At 25.3% G+C, this 24841-nt stretch overlaps 1 pseudogene across 1 annotated transcript in view; it reads left to right on the top strand.

Annotated features, from left to right (window-relative positions):
• The first annotated feature begins 8839 nt into the window (after positions 1-8839).
• LOC145837726 (uncharacterized) overlaps positions 8840-24841 on the top strand; it is a 31612-nt pseudogene continuing 15610 nt past the window's right edge. Inside the window, exons 1-10 of the transcript XR_014370015.1 lie at positions 8840-8933; positions 10938-11243; positions 12167-12339; positions 13580-13669; positions 13776-13922; positions 14880-15020; positions 15231-15363; positions 22587-22711; positions 23016-23121; positions 24659-24834. The product of XR_014370015.1 is annotated as an uncharacterized LOC145837726 (transcript). The remainder of the gene's footprint in view (positions 8934-10937; positions 11244-12166; positions 12340-13579; positions 13670-13775; positions 13923-14879; positions 15021-15230; positions 15364-22586; positions 22712-23015; positions 23122-24658; positions 24835-24841) is intronic.

Below are 24841 nucleotides of genomic sequence, written 5' to 3'. Positions count from 1 at the left end.
TACTTTTGTTATATTTAAATACTTTTGTGCAAAAATTAAAGTTTTAATTTAATAAATATTTATTTATCTGTACTATAGTATTAATTACGAAATAAAAAATTAATAATTTTTTAGTGTTTGTTTTTTACAACAAAATTGTGTGAAAATTATTGAACTAAGTAATATACTTTAAGATAAAACACAACTTTGATTATAGATCATAAATATTTTATCGTATAGAAATGGTAAATGAGCACATTAAAAAATGTACAACTGGCTGGCTTTGAACCCAGGTACCCTAGGTCTTAAAAATTTTGATCCGACACATTAACCCACCACGTTACGGCTCGCTTTCCTGAATAGCGGGTTTTGCATTTATATATCTTTCACCTTTTTAAACTTCACAATTTGAGCATTTTTAATCGTGTTACTATGTGTTTTACAAACACATATAATTAAAATAATTTACTTAATATGTTTTAAATCCTAAAATATAATAGTTTTGTATTAAAAAAAAATATTTGATAATTAGGCTAAAAAAAAACTGTAATTTGAAAAATTAAAAAAAGAACCTGGCATTTTGAACAAAAATCAATAAAAAAAAAAAAAAAAATGCAGTTTAAAACTTCTACATGTAAAGTACTAAAATTTAAATTTGACACAAAAAATCGATTGTATAGATAAAAAAATTTCTTTTATCATAAAATAAAATATTAAACAAAAACATTCAACGAAGATTTAACATATCTTTTTAATTTAATAATACTATTTAACACAATTTTTTACCAAAAACTTAATTTTGAACCAAAAATAGACCTTTGAACGTGTAGCTTTTTAAAACCTGGAAGATATTTTGCTACCGACATTGTTAATTTAAAAATAGTTCAAAAATATAAAAAGCTAATTACTATAACAAAATGTATTCCGGTATATAAGTTACTTTTACAAAAATCATTAACTGAAATTTTTTACAGTTGTTACTACTAACTATACTAGAGGTTGTTAACATTATCCAAAAACTAGCTTTTAAAAATAAAACTATTTATTTATCTTTAACAATGTTAATAATTTAAATACAGTTGACCTAGATGTGAAACGTTATAAAAATAACTAGTTAATTCAAATATCGCGGCTAAAAAGAATTCTATTCAGTTTAATTTATAACTTTATTAACTAATGTACAAAACTTAATAAACAGCTATCATATACCATTTACATATAAACTAATTTTGCGCTTACAAAGTTGCGTTTGCAAACGAAAAATATGCTTTGGTTGAATATATAGTGGGTCGTCAGACCATTAAGTCTTAGCAGTTCCATATCAATGATCTGTTGTTGTTAACCAAATTTATTTTACAGCGAGTTAGTCATTGGCTAACCAAGTAGATGACGTTTTCAAAATTTTTAGACAAAAAAGTTAGACAAGCTGGTTAATGACCACAATTTGTTTTTTTTAATCAAAATTAAAAAAAAAAAGAGAAAAACAATGGTTCACAATATTTTACTTTATTAAGAATATTCAAAGTTATATAGTTTTGTTTTCACTATTAAAAATTTAATTTTTGAAACAGAAATATAATCTTAGTACTAATTATGAATAAAAGCAACTTTTGAACAAAACTACTGAACTAATAGTTTAATTTAGTTACAATATCATTGGTATTCGAACAAGGTTGCATATTTCAAGTTTATTAAAGCTCTAAAATAAAGGTTAAAATTTGTTTTATTAGAACATTTACAATAAATCAAAATTTATCAGATTCCTTTACTTCAAATATTTTTTTTTACAGAAGTATTAATATAAGCAAGATAGTATTAATGTTTATTATAGAGTTAGACAAGACGTTAAAAGGTATCCAAGTAGTGTGCAACTCGATAACTGATATTTTGTGCGTATTTTTGTCGTTTAATTGATAATAAACAATTTATAGGACTCAAAAATATAGTTTGTTAGTGTACATCGCTAGTTAAATAACTTATTAACAAAAATGTTTTTTTAGTTTGATGTGTTATTTTACTTTAAAATTAATGTTTAAAATTAAATAAAATATTTTACCCAGCTATAGTTCAAAAACACTTATTTATGTCCAAAATATTTACTAAAATTTCAATAACTAACATCAATTTTGTGTTATATTTTATTATTATTATGTTTTTTTTATTATATATTAGTTACTTTCACTAAAATAATTATTTTAAGACATATCCCTTTTTGTTTTGTATAAATTAACTTAAGACTAATTGCTTCACTTCAACTTGTATAAACTATTAGTTAAATATTACCACAAAATTAGTCTTGAAATTTAGTCTTGTTCGATTTTTGACATAACAAAGTTTTAAAAATAAAATATTTGTCGTTTAATAATGTATAACGCAAAAATTAGTTCTCTCTTTTATTTTGTTTTATATTTGTACTGTTTATTTTTCGCTCTGGTTAAAATATAATTTAATTAGTTTTTGTTACTGTGTATCTGAGGGAATTTTGCTAGTAGTGGAAATCTCAAGCGACCCTTAAAATTCTAATATTTAGATAAACGACTAGCGACATTTGCTTTTAACATAGACTATATAATAGTATTTTCTTGTTTTAAAACAGGCAATGCAGGAGACCTTATCTCCACACTCAAAAAAAAAAAACAAACAAAAGTGTATTAAATTTTAGCGAAAATTAATAATGCATTATTTCTAGCAACTTTAGGATAGTTTATATTTATTCATACAAACTTTTAATTGCAAAGTAATTTCTTCAATAAGCTACATGACTATTAAAAAAATGGTTTGAAATTAACTCTAAAAATTTTTTAGTGCTTAATCTATCAAAACAAAATTGCCTAAACAAAATAACAAAAAAACACAAAAAACATAAAAACAAAATATATTGAATTTTAATTCATTTTAAAAAGACTGAAAATTAACTTTGCCGAAACTTTTGTTAGTAATACGATTTTTTTGTCCAGTATGTGTAATAAAATATTTTTTATATATTTTTTAACATTACTATAAACTAACTACTTCAAACCTATTTTTATGCATTTATTTCTTACTTAAAAAATTATAAATAGTCTAACTAGTGTTTATTACTTTTTTTAATTACTAGCGTTAATTAAAACTATTTTTGTTGTTTTTTTCGATATAAACTTAAAATATTTATTGTTAATGTAAGACATTATTATTAGTAAAATTATATTTGTTCTATGTAGTAAGCCAAAAAATATATAAATTCTTAAAAGGTATTCCCTTTTCTGAAAAATATTAAAACATCCCTTGTTTTTTCTATATTATAGAAATTACATTTATACATTTATACAATTATAATTTGTTATTGTTTACAGTGTAGTAGCGCTACTAAATATTTGTAAATTCGAACTAATTGTATATATAAAATAACTTCATTTTAGTAACCTATTCCCTAACACTATATTCAAAACACATTGCTTAGTACAGAAAAAATGCAAAATCTTATAAATAAGTTTTTGACACAAGTATAAATTTTATAAACTTTCAACCAATGTTTTTACTGTTAAGAGTTTAAAATCTTATTATTTTACTGTTGAAAAATGTTTTTACAACAGTTATTTCTACTTTCAATGTAAAAACATATGCTAGGTTGTACTTTGGTAATTACAGGGTTGCCACTCTTTGAGCCAAAAAATCTTCCCTGAGTGACCAAAAATTTCCCTGAGTAACCTTAAATTTCCCTGAGTTTCCCTGAGTATTTTTCAAATCTTAAAAAAAAAATTTTCTCTTCTAACACAAATTATTAATACCTCATTCTCATTTTACTTCTTTAATAATAAAAGGAAGGTTGTATGTGTATGCTTCTGCATTTAAATTTATGAAAATAACTGTTTTCAAAAACTCAATCTTAAAAGGTTTAAACCAATTAAAAATTAAAAACTAAATTTTTGCACAACTTTGTGTAAACTTGTTAGTTAAGGGCATAGGGAGGGTAAACACCCTTTTTTGGTTTTTGACCTTATTTTATATAGTTTTTACTAAGCTACAAGATGGTTTTTACAGATTTAAAATTTTCAAAATAATTTTTGAGATATAGCCGGTCAAAGTCGGAAGCAACAATAGGTTCCTTATGGGAGGCGCAAACTAAAACGGCAAATAACTAGAAATTACTAAAAATCTATCTTCTCCTAGGTTTTTTGAGATAACTACCTCAAATTTTTAGGAAATGTTCCTTAATATATTTAGAAATTTCTGTCGGAACAGAATTTAAAAAAATTTAAAAATAAAAGTTTTATAAGAAAAAAACAAAAAAAAATTTTTTTTGTTTATTTTTTATATAAAATTTTTATTTTTCATTTTTTTAAAATTCTGTTCCAACAGAAATTTCTAAATATATTAAGGAACATTTCCTGAAAATTTGAGGTAGTTATCTCAAAAAACGTAGGAGAAGATAGATTTTTAGTAAAATAGTCTAATTTTGCCGTTTTAGTTTGCGCCTCCCATAAGGAACCTATTGTTGGCTCCGACTTTGACCGGCTATATCCAGGGTTCGTGCGCAAAATTTTTTTCATTTAGCCTGACTGAGACCAATTTAGCCTGACATTTTTTCAAAGTAAAGAAAATCCCCTTAAGAAGTCATTTTAGGTAATGGGGGGGTCTTGATTAGTACTATTGTAGTCTCTGACTTCAACCAGCTTTATCTTAAAAATGTTTTTAGCTTTAAAAATCTGCAAAAAGCAACTCATAGCTTAGTTACAACTCAATAAAAATATGACTAAATTGTGAAAAAGGTGATTGACTTCCTATGCCCTTAACATAACAAATTCAGTGATAAGTTTTAAAATAAGTGTTATATATAATCTATTACTAGTGTAAAAATTAAATAAATATTACTAAACACAATTGTTCAATTTAATTAAGCACTAAGTAAAAACATTATAACGAGAAGTTTTATAATAAAACGACCTGCATTGTCGTGTTTTTTAACATTTAAAATATAACGCTTACACAAGTATTAAAATAAATAAATAAAATTTATAGTATTTTGACTAATACTTAAAATTGATGCATAATTATAAATCCTAAACTCTAAATAGATACACTGATTGTTGATGTCGTATCAGATTTAAAAAGCTTTATTTTAAGTTAAAAAACTCTTTAATATTTTATTCGTGTAAAGAAAAATGAATTGTACCTAAAATTTGTACTCCCAAAAAAATTTAGTACTTATATCTTAAAGCTAAGTTTTAGTGTTGTGATAATCTCTAATGACTTTAAATAAACAGTAAAATATATGAATTAACTGCTAAAAGTTTTAATCTAAAAAGTATTTGGTATAAAGACCTTAAATTATAAATCAAAACAGTTCAACCGACTAAGCTCTTAAAAACATTGTTGATGTAAACAAATTCGAACAAACAGCAAAGTTATTGAACTAAACAGTAAAATTTAAACTGATTTTTTTTTATAAATTTTCATAATTATGAAGAATATAATCTACTCAAAACAAAATGATGAAAATTTTATAAATTTTTTTAAAAATTCAACAAAAGATTATAAGCATTTATTTTTACAAATACTGACTGATTTTGTCTTTAATAACTATATTTTTATTTAGAAATAAATTCACATCTCAATTTGATCTTAAAAAGATTTCTCAATTTTTTTTAATCAAAAATTTTCAAGCATTTGAACTGAGAAAAATCGAGATTCTCAAATTTTTAAATAAAAAACTGATTTAGCCTGACGTTTTTCAACTTTTTTCAAAAAAACTGATTTAGCCTGACGCGCACGAACCCTGTATATCTCAAAAACTATTTTGAAATTTTTAAATCTGTAAAAAGCATTTTTTAGCTTAGCAAAAACTATATAAAATAAGATCAAAAACCAAAAAAGGGTGTTTACCCCCCTATGCCCTTAACTTTCTACATAAAAGAATAAAGTTTAATTTGTTTGACATTTTAATTGACAAAATTTAACTATACTATAATAATAATTTCACATGAAGAACTCACTTAAATGCATACATAATAACTTCATTATGACTTGTATGTCTTTCCTAGCAACTGTTCTGAATGCAGTAAATAAAACTTAAAAGCTTAACATTATTGTAAAAAAGTTAACAACAACTTTCATTTCTCTAAACTGTTTGATTTTACTTAAGTAAATATAAATTTAAAACTTAAAAAAACTACAATGTTAATACTAAGAATATTGAAGAACTAGCCGCAAGGCTAAAAAATTCTAAATAACCACTTAAATAATAAAAATTACTACTTTTGAACAAAATATTGAAACTGGATTAACTAAACCTCATTCTAGATCTAGAAAAAAATTTCCCTGAGATTTTCAATAACTTCCCTAAAATTTAGAGAAAAAATCAAAACTTTCCTGAGTTTCCCTGAGTTAAAAGAAAAATGCCAAAATTCCCTGATTTTCCCTGAGATTCCCTGAGTTTCCCTGAGATTTTCTACAGTTTGAAAATTCCCTGAGATTCCCTGATTTCCCTGAGTTCCCTGAGTGTGTGGCAACCCTGTAATTACCTAGGATGATGTTGCACCAATATCAAGCTGAAAATATATTATATTTGATGTCTTTTTAAACATATTTTTAGGCTAAAATATAAATTTTATAAATACATATATTAAATTAATTTTATTTATCATAAACTAATAAAACTTATTATATTTAATTGCTTTTATTTGACAATATAAGGACTTATCAATACAATAATTTATATTGATTAAATATTGTAAAATAAAGTCAATGTATTTTATTTTATCATAAATAAATTTAATTCTTACTATCAGGGTTTGTGTGCGACAGGCTAAGTCAGGCTAAATCAGTTTTTTTGGAAAAAGTTGAAAAACGTCAGGCTAAATCAGTTTTTTATTTAAAAATTTGAGAATATCAGTTTTTCTCAGTTCAAGTGTTTGAAAATCTTTGATTAAAAAAAATTGAGAAATCTTTTTAAGATCATATGAGATGTGAATTTATTTCTAAATAAAGATTTCGTTATTAAAGACAAAATCAGTTAGTATTTGTAAAAATAAACGCTTAAAACCGTTTGTTGAATCTCTAAAAATTTTTTAGAATGTTCATTATTTTGTTTTGAGTAGATTATATACGTCATAATTATGAAAATTTATTAAACAAATACAGGTTAAACATTACAGTTTAAGGGCATAGGGGGGGTAAACACCCTTTTTTGGTTTTTTATCTTATTTTATATAGTTTTTACTAAGCTACAAGATGCTTTTTACAGATTTAAAAAATTCAAAATTATTTTTAAGATATAGCCAGTCAAAGTTGGAGGCAACAATAGGATCCTTATGGGAGGCGCAAACTAAAATGGCAAAAATAGACTATTTTACTAAAAATCTATCTTCTGCTACATTTTTTGAGATAACTACCTCAAACTTTCAGGAAATGTTCCTTGATATATTTAAAAAATTCTTTTAGAAGGAATTTTGAAAAAAATAAAAATAAAAATTTTATATAAAAAAAAAAACAAAAAAAACAGTTTTTTTTTTGTTTTTTTGTTATAAAATTTTTATTTTTTGATTTTTTAAGATTCTGTTCCGACAGAATTTTTTAAATACTGCAAGGAACATTTCCTGAAAGTTTGAGGTAGTTATCTCAAAAAACCTAGGAGGAGATAGATTTTTAGTAATTTCTAGTTATTTGCCGTTTTAGTTTGCGCCTCCCATAAGGATCCTATTGTTGCCTCCGACTTTGACCGGCTATATCTCAAAAATTATTTTGAATTTGTTACATCTGTAAAAAGCATCTTGTAGCTTAGTAAAAACTTTATAAAATAAGATCAAAAACCAAAAAAGGGTGTTTACCCCCCCTATGCCCTTAATTCAATAACTAAGCTGTTTGTTTGAATCTTAAAACTCCTGTAAGCGTTTCATTTTTAATTTTAATAAAACACAACATTTCTAGTCGTTTTAATATAAATATTATGGTTATAATGTTTTTAAGTAGTGATTAATTAAATTAAATAATTGTCTTTAGTAATATATATTAAATTTTTACACTATAGTAGATTATATATAACACTTATTTTAAAACTTAGTACTGAATTTGTTATGTTAAGAGCATACAAAGGGGTCAATCACCTTTTTCACAATTTAGTCTTATTTTATTGAGTTATAACTAAGCTATGAGTTGCTTTTTGCAGATTTTCGAAGCTCAAAATATTTTTGAGATAAAGCTGATTGAAGTCGGAGACTATAATAGTACTAATCAAGACCCCCCAATACCTAAAATTACTTCTAAAGGGGATTTTCCTTACTTTGAAAAAATGTCAGGCTAAATTGGTCTCAGTCAGGCTAAATAAAAAAAAATTTGCGCACAAACCCTGTACTATGTATTTATATACCTTGTTTAAAACAAAGTATCTTTTTAGAATAAACATATTTGGCTTAAAACATAGATTTTTGCCTATAATTATGATTAAAAAAGACATTGAATATAAAATATTTTAAGTTTGATATTGGTGCGACATCATGGTGGTAAATTTATGTGAAATAATAAAAATATAGCTTGTTTGTAAAATTTTTGAGTTTCTATAACTATTAAATTAACTTTTTAGCAGCAGTAGTTCAGTATTAAAAAAAAGTATTTATTCTAATAAAATATAACATAAATATCTAATTTAAAGCATAAAAAACCAGAGTTTTAAATACAAATGAACATAAAATAGTATGCAGCAATAAATCTTAATATGTCAAAAGGCAAGCAAAAAACACTTTTTGATTCATGGAAAACAGATCAACCTACATTATCAAAGCAGAAAAATTGTACTAAGTCATTAGTCAAAAACAAACAGCAAGCTTCTTTGAAAAGTTCTGTCTTAAACTGTCAAGTTGACAATATACAACAAAAAATATCTAGACCATCTAACATATGTGATAACATAATTGATGATGAAGGTTTAATGAATGCAGTTGAAGCTTTAGAAAGTTCAACTATTGATAATAATAAACAAAGTAAGTGTGTTGTGTTATGAAAACTAATTAAAAAATTTGTTACTTATAGTTATGCTTTAACAACAACAAAATAATATGATAAAACTTTGGTTTTTCAAAAACTGTGTTTATACATATAAAAAAGTTTATTGAACACAATAAAAGTCAAAGCTCAAATACTTTGGTCAAAGACCTGCTGTGTAAAAAGACCTTTTGGGCTAAACATTGAAGCTTAAAATCTGTACTTTAGTATACTGTACATTTATATATTTATATTAATATATGTATATACTTATAGGTACATTTATAATGTACATTAGGGTGAATCTGCCCGAAGCCGCAACTTTCCAGATGAAAATTATTTTCAATGTGGCAAATCACATTAAAAAAAAAGGTACACAAAAATTGCTTCCTAGCTTTTACCACCATTCAGAGCTAGAACTCTCATTTCAGAACCATTTCTTAAACAACCCCTATGTAAATTGTATGGGACATTAACAATTAGACCTTTAAGTATTTGGTTGGAAAGTTTTCTACATGTAGCAATTATAACAAAAACACATTTTATGTGTTTTAAGATGATTTGAAGAAAGTTTGGAGGAATTTTTGATTTTCTGTAATTGTTTACCATTTTTTGTTAATTAAAAAATTATTTTTTGAAAAAATCAGGAGGTGCTTTCATTAAACTTTCTTCAAATCGCCTTTAAATCCATTGAATGTGTTGTAATAATTGCTTCATGTAGAAAACTTTCCAACCAAATACTTAATGGTCTAATTTTCAAGGCTCCATACAGTTTACATAGGAGTTGTTTCAGAAAAATGTCAAAGAGCTGAAATTCCACAAAAGCTAATTTTTTTTAGGGGCAACAGATGCACCCTATTGTACATTCTTAATAAATTTTATTATTTAGCTTCTTTAAAGTTGATAGAAAAGTTATCAGTTTATTTGAAAAAATATTTTAAAATTGTATAACTGTTTGTCTTTGTAATCTGTATAATTAAAACTTTTAATAATTTAGAATTGTTCTATTATTATTAAATTGAAAATTTTTAATACAAGTTTAAATAATGTTTAAATAAACTTGATATATATAAATTCAATAAAAAATTTTCCATTTTTTATTTAAATAACTCTAGATTAATTTATTTTGAGATTTTGAAGTGCATATTAAAACATAATAATGTATTAAAAGTTTTCTAGTTTTCAAAAATATATTTTATTGTTTCCTAACCTTCTGTTGAAGTTTTTGTTGAAAAACCTTGCAGTTTTATCAGAGTTGGTAAAACTGTAATTAATATATATATATACAATTTTATTCTTTTTAGTTATGATGTTAATCTTGTTAGGGATGATGTTAAATTAAAATTTCATGTACGAATTGAGTAATTAAAAAATATTGTTTTATAAAGAAAAATCTGGCCAAAGATATATTTCAAAATAATCAAATCAAAATAGACCTTTTTCTTTATTTGGTCATGACTTTTTTAGAAAGAAAAAACTAGTACTGTTCCAATAGATTTTTTTAACTGCAAGGAACATTTTCTTAAAATTTGACGTCTATAATTTAAAAAATTATGAAAAAGATAAATTTTTAGTATAATTTTAATTTTTCTTAAATAAGATCGACAATAAAAAGATTAAGGTTTATAGATATTTATCAGAAACTTTAAAAAAGATTACTATATATCAAATAATAATTGAAGTTTTTATAATTTATAAAAAACTGACTTTTAGTTAATACTTTAGGCTTTCTTTTAAAAGCAAATGTTAGTTGTATGTAAAAAGTATTTGGCTCATGTTATTTTTTGTAATAAACTCAAACCAAATGAGTTTCAACAGTTTTTGGTCATTTGATGGTTTTTTTCTTCTCAAAGAGTAGCAACCCTAATTAACTATAGTCTGTAGCTTTATGACTAAATGTCTTTCTCCAAACCAGTCCATTGACAATATTTGTGAGCGTTTAGAATATTTTTTTTGTTTTTACTATTATTTGTTATTTGACTATTGAAATCTTTTTAATGCAGAGGTATTTCCTAATGGATTTGATGGGTCATTAGGTGAAGTATGGATTTATCCTATAAACTATCCAGTGAGAGACTACCAGTTTAATATTGTGAAAACATGTTTGTACCAAAACACACTTGTGTCTCTTCCTACTGGACTAGGAAAGACTTTTATTGCAGCAGTAGTTATGTATAATTTTTATAGGTGGTTCCCAAGTGGAAAAATAATATTTTTTGCCCCAACAAAGCCGCTAGTTGCACAGCAAATTAATGCTTGTCATAAAATAACTAGTATTCCATTTGATGATCAAGCTGAGTTAACAGGTTGTTTATTTATTTTTTAATTTTTATAACAAAATAAATTTATTTTTTATGCCCAACCTCATAAAAAAATTAAACTTGAAATATTTATTTGTGTTCCATTAAAACCAAGTTTCATAGGTATTAAATTACTTTTATAAATTAATATTTGAAATTAGACCTTTTTTTTTTGTTCACTAGTGTATTTAATAAGCAACTTTTAATAATTCAATAACACAGGATTGCCAGAAAACCTGGAAGCCTGGAAAAACCTGGAATTTGGGAAATTTTGAAAAAAAACCTGGAATTTTAAACAACTTTACATGTTAAGTAAAATTCAAAAATCTATTGTATAAACAAATTTTTTTTATCATAAATTTTTTTTATTTGTTAAAAGCACATTTAAAGAAGCTTTAAGATATCTTTAATTTAACACAGTTTTTTACCTTAAACTTGATTTTAAACCAAAAATAGATCCTAAAACCTGTAATTTTAAAAACCTAGAAGAAACTTTGAAAACCTGGAGAAAATTTACCAAAAACATTTAGCAACCGTGATAATAGTTGTTGATAGAATTCTATATACTTCTGTGTAAATTTAAAAACTGTTTATTAGAATTATAAAGTAATTGTTACAGCAATTTTCAGTAAAAATAAGTTCATACTATCAAGACTGTTATTTCTTTAGACTGGAAACTTAAATTTAGCTAAGTATTACGTTCTATCTCAAATCAGCAATGTTTTAACTTATAACTAAAAAACAGTTTGTGCTTTTTCAGATTTAGTAATTAACTTTTTTAAACTATGTTAGTTTTAGTTTTTTTTTCTTAAAGTTTATAAACTCAGGCTTACTCCACTTAATGATAATTAATCAAATTTTTTTTCTTAACTATTAGAAACCTTGAATATGTCTATTAGAGTTTTATTAGTTAGAAAATTAACAAAAAATAGGAGCCATGGCAGCTGCAAAGCGCGAAACGCTTTGGAAAAAATGCAGAATGTTTTTTCTTACTCCCCAAACTATGAATAATGATTTGATTCGAGGTATATGTCCAGCTGATCAGATCAAATGTGTTGTGTTTGATGAAGCTCACAAAGCTTCTGGAAATTATGCTTATTGTCAGGTAAATTAAGTCTAGTTTATTAACCAAAATAGTGTGTAGTTTTTTCAAGGTGTCTTATTTTAACTTCTGAACCTGTATATGTCAGTAAATATATTGTTTATTGAACGATAAAAAAAGCGCTCAAAAAGTTTGGTCTAAGGACCTGGTGTACAAAGGAACCTTTCGGTTATCAAGTCGTACACCACACACAAATAAATGTTTTTTAATTAAACATTATATCAAAAATTTAGAAAATGATAGCTCAAGTTAAACTAACAATTTTTAAAAATAGTAGTGAATACCAAAAGTGTCATAAATTTTTAAAAGAAGCTAGTGAAAAGTTTGAGTTGTGTAAAATAAAGTTGACTGTGCTTGTACTTTTAGTTTTCTAAAATGTGTACTAATATTTTTGAATTAATTAAAATGTAAGCCATTTTTGTTCCCATTTATAAGTCATTCACAATGTAAACAATTTATTTATTTTATACATTTCTGTGATACTTTTTAGTATATTTTTTTTATTGTTGATAAGTTTTTCAAGCTTGGTGTGGAATATTTAATTCCTGTTTGATTAAGCTATATTAGTTTTGAAAATTTTAATTTATTTCAATTAAATATGCAAGAAAATTGCTGAGATAAATTTGTGTAATAAGTAAAACTTTTTTTTGTATTACTAGAATAAACAAGTATACTAAATGTTTAAAGAATAAAAAAAAATTGCAATTCAATATATGCAAAACTTTAAAAGTTTCACTATATCTCAACACTTTAATGCTTTTTTTTTTGTACAAAGTAACTTATAGTTTTCATTTTTATTTTTTTTATAACAGCATGTACTAACATTTACATAAAAAACAGTGGACTTTTCCCTCCCCCTAATGTCTTAATACTTAATTAGATGCTAATTAAATATAAGTTGTAAATATAAAGCTGAGAATACAAGTTTTATTTTAATTTCTTCATTAACAAGTTATAATTAGTTACTGTGTACATATATCTTAATCTAAAATTTTTAAACAGTTGCAAATTTAGTTTTGTTTATTATTATTATTTAAATATAAAAAATATTAATTCATTAAAAACCTAAATTCGAGGTAAAATAAAATTACTCCTATTCACTATAAGATTGCTTAACTGAAATGTTGGTAATGAGAGCCTTTTGTTAAATAAATTTTAGTGTTAAAATAATATACAACATAGGTATATTTTTTTTATATGCATACTTTTTGTTGTAAATATACTATATTATACTTTTTAACAGGTGGTTCAGCAACTTGAAGCATATGGTGTTCAATTTCGCGTGTTAGCTCTAAGTGCTACTCCAGGTAGCAACCTACTTGCTGCTCAAGAGGTGTGCGCCGATTTGTAAAAACATTATAAGTTAAATCGAGAGATGTTTTTAAATAAATTTTCAAATGAACATATTAATTTAAAAACAATTAACTTAATTAAAACAGATTATTAAGAATTTGAAAATTTCAAAGATTGAATTAAGATCAGAAGATTCTATTGATATACAAAAGTATACTCACAGTAGAAAAATTGTCAAGATTGTTGTTAAACTTACAGGACAAATCCTGAATATTAAACACAAGTATTTAGAGGTAACTGACATTTAAAAAAATATTATACTGTTATGCTATCTATAATGTACCTTTTAAACACTATTAGAATTACTAACTTTTTGCTCTTTTTACATAACTAGTTTCTGAAATTTGTTGTCAATTGTAAACCTTAAGAAAAACAGTTGTAAAAATATATACTCAAAAAGTTTATAAAAATATTTTTACTGTTTTATAATTAAAGTTATTAATATTTTATCGTATAAAACAGAAACTAAGATAGAAATTAAAGCAATTTGTTTATTAAAAACTGTTGTATTTTTAAACATAAAAAATACTTGTTTATACTTTTAGTAGCATTCTAGTATTCTTTGAAAAATAATAAGTTTAATTACTATTGGTAGTTAGTTCCTGATAAAATTAGTGATAAAAACAAGTAGTAAGTTGTGTTGACTAGGAATAATTCTCAAGACTTTAATATTTTAACGTTTAAAAAATTTTTTTACAGTTATTATCAAATGCTAGGGTTTATAAAACTAGCTAAATATACTGATAAAATAACGATTTAAGGAATAAACTTGGTAGTTTTATAGTTAAGTTTTCAAATAAAAATTTAGGTGTATAAGTTCAATTTAAGTTATTGAATTTAATTTTGTTTAATTTTTACTGATTTTTCAATTTTTTTTTTCCTATTCTGATATGACACCTTATGGCATTACGGCTTATGCTGCAAAAGTAACAATCATTTCAAATGTCTCACTTATGGAAAAAGTTCAAATATGATACTTTTTTGATATCTTTTTTACTAAGTTTTGTTTTTCTTTTTTGATAAATCTTACGTTCTGTGTATGAATTTCAATTCAGTTAGATAAAACGTATTTTAAGTTTTTGAAAAATTTTCATAAAATCAGACTTTTATATACCTTAAATTTAATAGAGATTACAGTAATTGTAAATAATAAGTTGTAATTATAGCTTTTAATTCTTTTTTTTGTATAGGTTATTACACACTTTATAAAGTCCTTGGCTAGGTATAATGTTCTGAACGATACCCACCCAGAATGGTACTCAAAGTTCAAAATTCTTTTACAACGTGATAGCTATAGAAAATCACCTCCACAAAATTTATCTGTTAGTTTGGTAAGACAATACCTTAATATGAAGTATTAGTTTTTTAAATATCTTATTTTAAAAATAAAGTCAAAAATTTTAGAAATTTACAACTAGTTCAAAGTATATTCAATTTGATTTAAAAGTTAAAAATGTTGTTTATTTATAAATAGCAGTAGTTATAGTTTGAATGTAATCTTTCTAAAGATAATATTAATTTTAATAAAATGGAAAAAACAGAAGCAATTAAAGGGCATTATTGAAGGAAATTTTGCTACCCTTATGAGTTTGTATCATGCATTAGAACTTCTTCTACAACATGGCATGAAGTGTTTTCATATTTTTATCAAAGGTCTGGTTGATGGTAGTAGATGTAAGTATATTTGTTCTATGTAAGTAAAACTTTTTTTATGTAAGAAATCATTTGACTAGAAGATACATTAATTTAATAAAAAGTTGTTTTTAATAGTTTATAATTAAGAAGTAAACAGGTAATCATATACCACTAGTTAATTATCTTTATCAAATAAAAAACAAAACTAAATTTTAGATTTTTGTTCCAAATTGTAATTTTTACGAAGATAATAATCAACAAACTTTATCTCTGTGCATTATTTAGCTCATCATACAAAAGTCTTAGTCCGTAACGTATTTCTTTCTTGACAAGTTTATTTTTTAGCTCAATGTAACTGAAAAAATAACTATACTCTATCTTCAATAATAAACAGCACATTATACTTTCTTAGACTTATCTTATAGACGGATCGGTTAAATAAGGCTAAATCAGTTAGTTTGGCAAGTTTTAGGGTTTTAAGTAAAAATGTTCTAAAATAAAGGAATAATAAAATTTTAAACGTCCGGTTTTGACTTAGTTTTTGCATTAGAGGTAGAAAGTTATGACTATTTATCTATAAAAAGATTTGATATTATAAACTTTTTGATATAAATCTACTTACATACACATGTATTTTATAAGAAAGCTACAAAAATATACAATAAGGTACATTAAACTAGTTCTAGATGTTTTCAAGTTTCAAGATACATATTCTTTTAAACAATTCTACTTGATTAAGCAATTTTGTGAAGTTTTCTTCATCAAGATTACAACAATTGATTTTCATTCAATATACAACGTTTAAATGTAAAAGAGATCTTCAGTATATAACCTAAAGGTCATTTTTTAAGAAGTGAAAAGTTTTATATATATTCTTAAACATGATTTTCGTTCCTTTTGTATGCTGTCTTCACAAGTTGTTTTAATATTTTTTACAAAACGATTAAATTTTGTTTTGTTCATAGTAGTGTAGCTTCTATTAGTAGGTGTTAAAAATGTACAAGAATACTTTTTCACGTGTTCGTCATTTTCGCAGTATTTTTTATTTTTATATTGTTACTATAATTTAAATTCAGTTTATTTTAGTTAAGTTTTCATTAATATTTGTTTGAATTTTAGTTAGATTTTTTTTGAATTATTACTAGTGATGTACCGGACCCGGATCCGGACTTTTTTTTCAAATTAGAATCCGGCCGGAACCGGATCCGGACTTTTTTTTCAAATTAGAATCCGGCCGGAACCGGATCCGGACTTTTTTTTTTCAAATTAGAGTCCGGCCGGAATCGGATCCTGATTTTTTTTTCAAATTAGAATCCGGCCGGATCCGGATGTCAGACAAAAATGGCAATATCCGGCCGGACCCGGATAGTGAGTCAGGTACATCACTAGAATAAACTAGCCTGAGTCAGAATGAGGTTTTTAAAAACTGAAAAATAAACTTTAATCTAATAATAAGTAGAACAGCTAGCCACAAGGTTTACAAATTTAGGTGTTATTTACAATTAAAAATCTGAAATCAAGAACTTGAACAAAATACACTAGAAAATTACAAAATATTGAAAACTGGATCAGCTCAAACTCATTCAAAATCTAAAAGAAAACTAGCCTGAGTTTTTATAAAAAAAACTAAACTAGCCTAAGGCAGTCAAAGATTTTCTAAAATTCCCAAAAATTTTCAAACTAGCAGGGTTGCCACTGTTCACGTCATTAAAACTATCTAGAGTGAATATAAACAAGCCTGAGTCAGAATGAGGTTTTTAAAAACTGAAAAAATTACTTTAATCTAATAATCAGTAGAACAGCTAGCAAAGGTTGACAATTTGGTAGTAAAGTTGTGGACTGATTGTGGTGCACTTAACTTATTAGTACTACCCATCATAATTAAATCCTGCCTTATTTAATTAATATCTAACAAATACTAAATTCTATCTGAGACTACTTTCTATAATCAGACACGACAATTTTGAGTGATCAATCTTTTATATAAAACACAACAAGAAATACTAGCATATACAAAATTATTAATTACTTTGGTAACATTTTAAAAACTGGATGCTTATTAAATTTATATCAAAAGACTTAAAACATAAAACTAAAAATTAAATAAAACTTTTAGTAAACAAGAAACTGTAAAACTTTTAATAAACTATTAAACTATAAACCTGGCTTAAATATTTAAACAATTAAACACCTGTTGAAATATTCACTTTTTAAACAAAACACTACTTACAAAAAGCATTCACAAAAACGTTCAAGATATTTTGTTGCTTCAAGCTACACACCAAACTAACTAACTACTTAAATATAAACTGCCTGTCATGTTCTGATGTTTTGTTGCATCACTATTTAGTTTGAAACATCTCGTCATATGATTCTCATTGGCTCGTACATTCAACCGTATTAACTCTAAATATTATCTGAGCTCAACTTTAAACAATAAATAATGCAAGTATTCATTCCAAAGTTTTCAACTTTACAACATATGTAAAGAGTTGCACTTCATGAAATGTTTATTTCATAGTTTAAATATAAAGAAATGTAAATTAGTAACGTGTACAAAATGAGCCAATCACGGTAGGTGTTTAATTTTAACTGACGAAAATGACTTTTATTAATATACACAGGGTTTGTTTTTGAAAAAATACTTTTCAGTATGCTGTTTTTTAATAACTAGGTCCGAGTCCGGCCGGATCTTTGTTAGGATCCGGCCGGACCCGGATCCGGACTTTTTTTTTAAATTAGAATCCGGCCGGAACCGGACCCGGACTTTTTTTTCAAATAAGAATCCGGCCGGAACCGGATCCGGACTTTTTTTTCAAATTAGAATCCGGCCGGATCCGGATATCAGACAAAAATGGCAATATCCGGCCGGACCCGGATAGTGAGTCCGGTACATCACTAATTATTACACAATTTTAGATTAGGTATAGCTTAGATCAGGGGTCGGCAGGCAGTTGGTGGTCGCGGGCCAAATTTCAAGTTTACAAAGTCTTCGCGGGCCGCAGTTTTAGTTTTAGTGACATTTGAATAATCTTTTGGTTTTAGTTTTAGTCACACTAGAGAAAAGTTTTACTTTTATTCACCTTATCATTTTAAATAACTTTTAGCTATACATAGAATGACTATTTAAATTTAATTAAATAAAATTAGAATAAAATTTACATTGACTAATATACTTAAGTGTTAATAAACTATGTACTTTCATAAGCACTTACATAGTTAAATTTAATACTTTTGTAATTTTACATACAATTTAACTCTCTATAAAAACCAAACTTGAATGACAATTTATTAGTTACTTTTATATATTTTTTATATTATCAACCCCTTTTTTCATATTTCTAAGAATATTAACTTCAAAAAAAAGTTTTTGCGTGTTAAATAGTTTACATTCATTAAAAAATTTATTAATTAATTAATTTAATAAAATTAATACCTGTTTGTATTATAGAAAGCTAGAACAAATTCTTTAACATAATTAATTCTCGAATACTTAAATAAAATATCTCATTAGTAACTAGTCTTTTACATGTTTGTCACTAAAAAAGCAAAAATGTCTGAGTTGTATCAAACCAGCCTAAGTTCATTAAAAGTTTAAAAAGCTAGTAAATCGTTGTAAATCAAGCTCAAGTACCTAGTAAAAATATCATCATCATTAAAAAGTACACAAAGTGTAAAAAAAACAAGAAAAAACTACAATTAGTAAACTACACTACAGTCATAAAAACTATTCTGGGAATTCTAAGATTTATTTTAAGTGTTTGAAATATAAGTTTCACACACATCTGAGTTTTCAAGCTTTTAAAATAGCCTGTTTGTGTAGCAACCTAGTTAAAACAAAGTTCACAACATAAAGAAATAACGAAACTTATTAACACTAAACAAATTACATGCCAAAAAAATATAAGTCAGCTGGAATTGACAATTAACTTTCTTAAACATTTTTAACAAAAGTATAAAACTTAATTGAGTCATTAGCGAAGAGAAAAACCTCTTTTTTATTAAGTATTACAGCAATTCTTTATCTGCAATAAGAATTTAAAAATATTAGTTGTAAAATAAAAGACAAGCAACAAAAAAAAAATCGTTAGTTAGGAGTTATTGCGAGAAACGATAAAAAAACAAATCACCAAAGTCAGTTCCAACAAAGCACATGATTATCTTCAGTAACTACAGAATTATCAGAAAAAAGTTGTTAAGGCAAGTTATAAAGTAGCAAAATTTATTATTAATAATGAGATACCGTTTATAATTGAACACTTTTTTAAAGAATTTTTGTTGGCAGTAATGAAAAACTTTTGTTTATTTCTTCAATGACAACAAAAAGTCCTATTTAGGAAATGCATTAAGGTTATAAAGTCGCATAAATCAAATTATGACTTTAATCAATATGTTAAGATGAGAGCACTGATAGAAAAACTATTGCTCATCTGAAAATCTTTATTAGAGATGTTTTTTTTAACTTTGACACTTTAGTATAATTTCTTGGTTTAGTTCAAACACGAAGCACAACAATCGGTGAAACTTTACAAGTAAAGGTGCAATGCACCAAAAGTTTTTAGAAGTACAATTCCTTCTTTTATTTTTAGTATAAAGTTTAATTAAAGCTTAAAAAGTGTCTTATAAAGTATATCAATATTAAAAAACACTGTTAAGCTACTTTAGTATATTTTTTAATAAAGAAATGTTTATTTGCTAACTTTTTTGTGTCAAATCGAAATTTCACTACTTTACATGTAAAAATAAAAATTGTTTGAAACTTCAGGCGTTTTCAAAAATTCTCAAATGCAAGTTTTTTTCCAAAATTTTTAAGCATAAATTTTCAAGTTCAAAGCTTGAACTTGATATATTATAACATATATTATAACTGAAACTAACACTTTGGGTTGACCAAAACTTACATCATAAGTTTAATTTGCCACTCTTTTAAGCAAAAAAGCCAGCCTGAATTAACAAAAACATTCCTGATATTTTTGTACACAAAAAACAATTCTAGCCAAAAACTTATAAAATGACTTAGTTGGCCTGAGATTTGAAGTATTCAAATAAAATAATAATATTCAAATAAAATAGTGTGTGTCAATGTTTATCAACTATCCCTAAGTCTAGTTTATATTAAATAGGTAGCTCCAAAAAACAGCAAATGTGAGTATTGATATGCAAGTCATAAAAGTCAACTTAGTTTGACAAAACCAATGTTTGAAAAATGAAAATGCATACCTAACAAAAACTATATTAGTTTATGTCATACAGTAACCTCTCGGATCTTTACGCACTCGTGACGTTACGCACTCTCGTTTAGTTACGCATTTCAGAATTCTAAAACATTCAGAAAATATTTTTTTTTTTTTTTTAATATTGCACAATTTAGGTTTCATGTATATTTTTAAATTAAAATATGTTTTTGAATGCTAACATACCTCTCTATATCTTTAGACCTTGTAAATTTATGTTCCTTGACTAATTGATAAACATTTAGTTATATCTCAGTATATCAGAAATTTTGTTAACAATAAGAGATTAAATCAAAATTCTGAAATAATCATGACTGTGTTTAATAATGACAGTGTAATGTAATAATGAGAGTTTAAAACACAAAGAAATAATACAGCAGTCTTGCCCTATATAATGATAAACACCATTTTAAAATTGTAAAGAAATGCTTAATTATAAATTGAATTTGCTAAGTAGAATAGAATATAAATGTCACATATAAATAAAGATAAAGATGATTTATACTTATTATTAAAAAAGTAAAACTATTTCTACTCGTATTATTATTATTTTATAGAATTTCAAATCCTTTTTTTAATATATGTATAGTTTTATCTGTTGTTTTAATATTTATAAATGAAGTAAACAAATAGTTAAAAGTGGGAAAGTGCCCAGTCTTTTAGCAAGAAGCAATATCAAAAAACAGCCATTATAGTGAGTATATTTGGTCCCTCTCGTTTCTTTACGATCTCTCATATCTTTACGCACTTTTTCTGTGGACACAATGTGAGTAAATAAGCGAGAGGTTACTGTATATATTGTTTTAATTGTGTCTGTACAAATTTAGATATTACATGTAGAAAAAACAAACTTAGAAAATTATGCATAAACTAAACTTACAATTATGACAAAAGTTAAATAGTTAAAAAGTTTATTACTTATTAATTGTTTCACGCTAGTGCGATGATCACAAGTAAAAGTAAACAAACTAATAAGTTGCAACGGACAAACATTTTATATAGTTTTAGATAATGTTTTTTGATTTATTAGTTTTAGATGGCTCCTTAATTGTGAAGCTCTTTAAAAATTTATTGTTAAAACAACTTCAATATAAACTAAACTTAAACTAACTAAAGTATTTTATAAAAAGTGGTTTAAAATATGAGCATTTTTTTAAGTTGGTGTGCATATAAATTAGTTCAAGTGCAAAGAAAACTTCTAAAAAATTAAAATGTGTCAAAACAAAACTTAAATAAACCTTTTTTTCTTATTACTATGTTATTTTAAATGTTTTTACATTAAAACATAACATTTACAAATAAAAAATATATAAAAGAAACTTAGGTATAAAAATATTGGAAAGAATATCTAAGCTATAAAGAAATGACAATTTAGTTAATTACTGTGCATTGCTTTTGTACAAAATGGAAAACATTTGCATTTAGTTTATTTGATAAATAGGTATAATATAACTAACTTATTAAATTCAAGCACTCTTTTTTCAGATAATTACTTGCTGTTGTAAAATAGATGTTATTATGAAACTCAGAAAAATATCCTCTTAGATTGCTAATCTGTCTTTTTCACATTTTTAAATAAAGTAGAAACTTCTTCTAATTATTTTTAAATGCTATACAGAGACTTAAAACCAAACTAAACAAATTAAATCGAATTACCGAAAAAAATTCTACTTGAAATATATATATTGAAATATATATATTTTTTTTTTCAGCGGGCCACTTTTACATGCTCGCGGGCCACAAAATTTTCTTTCGCGGGCCGCATTCCATTCAAAAAAATAACGTGCTCGCGGGCCGCAGATTTACCCTTCGCGGGCCGCAGTTTGCCGACCCCTGGCTTAAATTATAAACTTGAAATTCGTGCAAAAGTGGCGCCTCACAAAAGATGCCTTGAGCCAAAATTACGAATCGTGCAAAAGTGAACCGTTCCCACTTTTTATTAATTTAAGTATTGTAAAATTTAAGGTCTTATCTTTGATCAATTTGTAAAGACTCGTCTTAAGCTTTCTAACTTAAAGTTATTTGTAGCATTCGGAAGAACAAAAGCGGTTTTACAGCAAAATGTTGAATTTCAAACTATCTTAGGCCAATTAGAAGAGTTATATGGCGAAAATCCTAATTCTAGTATTTACCAAACACAAACTAATGGAATGGTATTTATAATTAGAATAATTTAAAAAAATTGTTTTAAGCGGTTATACTATGGTTCTACTTTCAGAACTAAATTTTCACCTATTTCAAGTAAACTTGTGGAATCACAATTTTATAACTTTATTCGTAACTTTAAATTTTAAACTTTTACCCACTGGTACTATTTACTAGTACAGATCAGTTAATATTTTAATTTTTTGATAGAAATATTGTTTTACTACTTGTTTAAAACTATTCCATTAAATTTTAAATTGTAAATTTAAATATAATTTATTTTCATTGGTTTCAAGATTATGGTTTTTCTAGGCGTTTAGTCAACGTGTTGTAAAAGAGCAAGTTTATAGTCACCCTAAATTCAAGGAGCTTGAAAAAGTAGTTTTGGACCATTTTAGAACATTTGAAGAAAATGAAGGTTTCTTTTTAGTTTTCATATGAACTAATAAGATTAGCTGATTAACAATTTTATTTTTTATTTTAACATGTCCAAAAATATCATGTAAAGACTATTAATTAAACAGTAATTAGCTTATTTTTTTTCATTTTTTGGAATGTTAAGTTAAACTAAGTTAGTCAATTACAAACCTAATTACTGACAAAAACACTCTAAAAATCAAGTTAATATTTTTAAAATTAATTTTATTTACAATTACTTACTTTACTTGGACAAGTTAAATGTATGAACAGAGTAAATTTAACTATTCAAAATTTAAAGTTAATAGTTTGCTAATAGAGATTCTAGCGAAGCAAGTTCACTGATTCAATTTCATATTTTCACAGTACTTTTCCTTTATAAAACTAATATATGTTTCTGTTTGTTGACAAGTTAACACATTTCAACGGAACTCCGTAAAAGAATAAATCCTTATCCTATGTCGGATTATAACAGTCGGATTTAACATCATATATTGTATATATTATTAACTATTAATCAATAGTAATTATGCTAAGTTTAAAATACATATATACACCTTCTTTAGCTTCTATTTTTTCCTTACAGTATTTATACTTTAAAGAGCTCCGTTGAAATGAACATATGTTAGTTTAATAAAGGAAGAGTACTGTGAAAATTTGATACTTTTTTTAAAGATTAACATAGTAGAACTGTGTGAAAACCCAACAATCTGTTTAAACTGGTTTACATGTATTATATTTTTTGAGTATATGAGTTTGTATAAAACATGTATTGTTTTTCAGTAAATATGAGTTGAATTTTTAAGCTCCTAATTTAAAACTGAGAATCTAATTTCTTTCAAAATTAATTTTCAATGTTAGCTGTTTTAACATGTGGAATCTTTAAACATATTTAAATTTCTGTATAAGACTTTAATTAAAATGACATTCTTTTCCTCTCTTGAAACTTTACTCTGTACAAAACTTGTTTGTTGTTAACATTAGTTCACACATAAATTTTACGACTGATTAGTTTTGCTAACTTGCTTAGAATACAAAGTTACTTATTCAAATTTATCTCATACAATTTAATGTCCTACAATATAATCTAGGGATGGCAAAAGTACGGCTAGCGGAATGAGTCGAACAAAACAAACAAAATTTTTGGCCCATGAAATATTTTAGCTTCTAACGAATTGTGCATACATATTAAATAAATCTTTTCAATAGCATATGTTTTGAAATATGCTCTTAGTTTGATTCATAGGGCACACTAGCGGTTATTACATTACAGTTTTGCACTTAATATTTCAATGTTTCATTTTTATTACACAGCTGTTCAAATACACTAGGTCGTTAAGATTTTTCAAAGTTGCCTACCCCTAGTATAATCTATAAAAAAGGAGTATTTTTCCTGTTATCCGTACTTTTTAGATAAACGTAAAAGTTTTTCCAATTTACACCACTTTTTAAATTATACAACATTATAATACACGTTTACATCGGTATTTTCAAGTATTATCCATAAATAAAAATCAATATAAATGATGAAAAAACAGAGGAAACGAAAGTGATGATTTTCAGCCAATATAAAGACAGTGTCTATGAGATAACAGAAATGTTGCAAAATAGCCGACCACTTTGCCGACCCATGAAGTTTACTGGCAAACACGAAGGTGGAAGTAGCACTGCAACTACAAATAAAAAAAGATTTACTCAAAAAGACCAGATGATGGTGAGTA

The sequence above is a fragment of the Thalia democratica genome, chromosome 1 (genome assembly GCF_965202585.1).
Source record: "Thalia democratica chromosome 1, ktThaDemo2.hap1.1, whole genome shotgun sequence".
Taxonomy (NCBI): Eukaryota; Metazoa; Chordata; class Thaliacea; order Salpida; family Salpidae; genus Thalia; species Thalia democratica.
The sequence above is the reverse complement of the archived record's forward strand: the minus strand, read 5'-3'. Positions and strand labels throughout refer to the sequence as shown.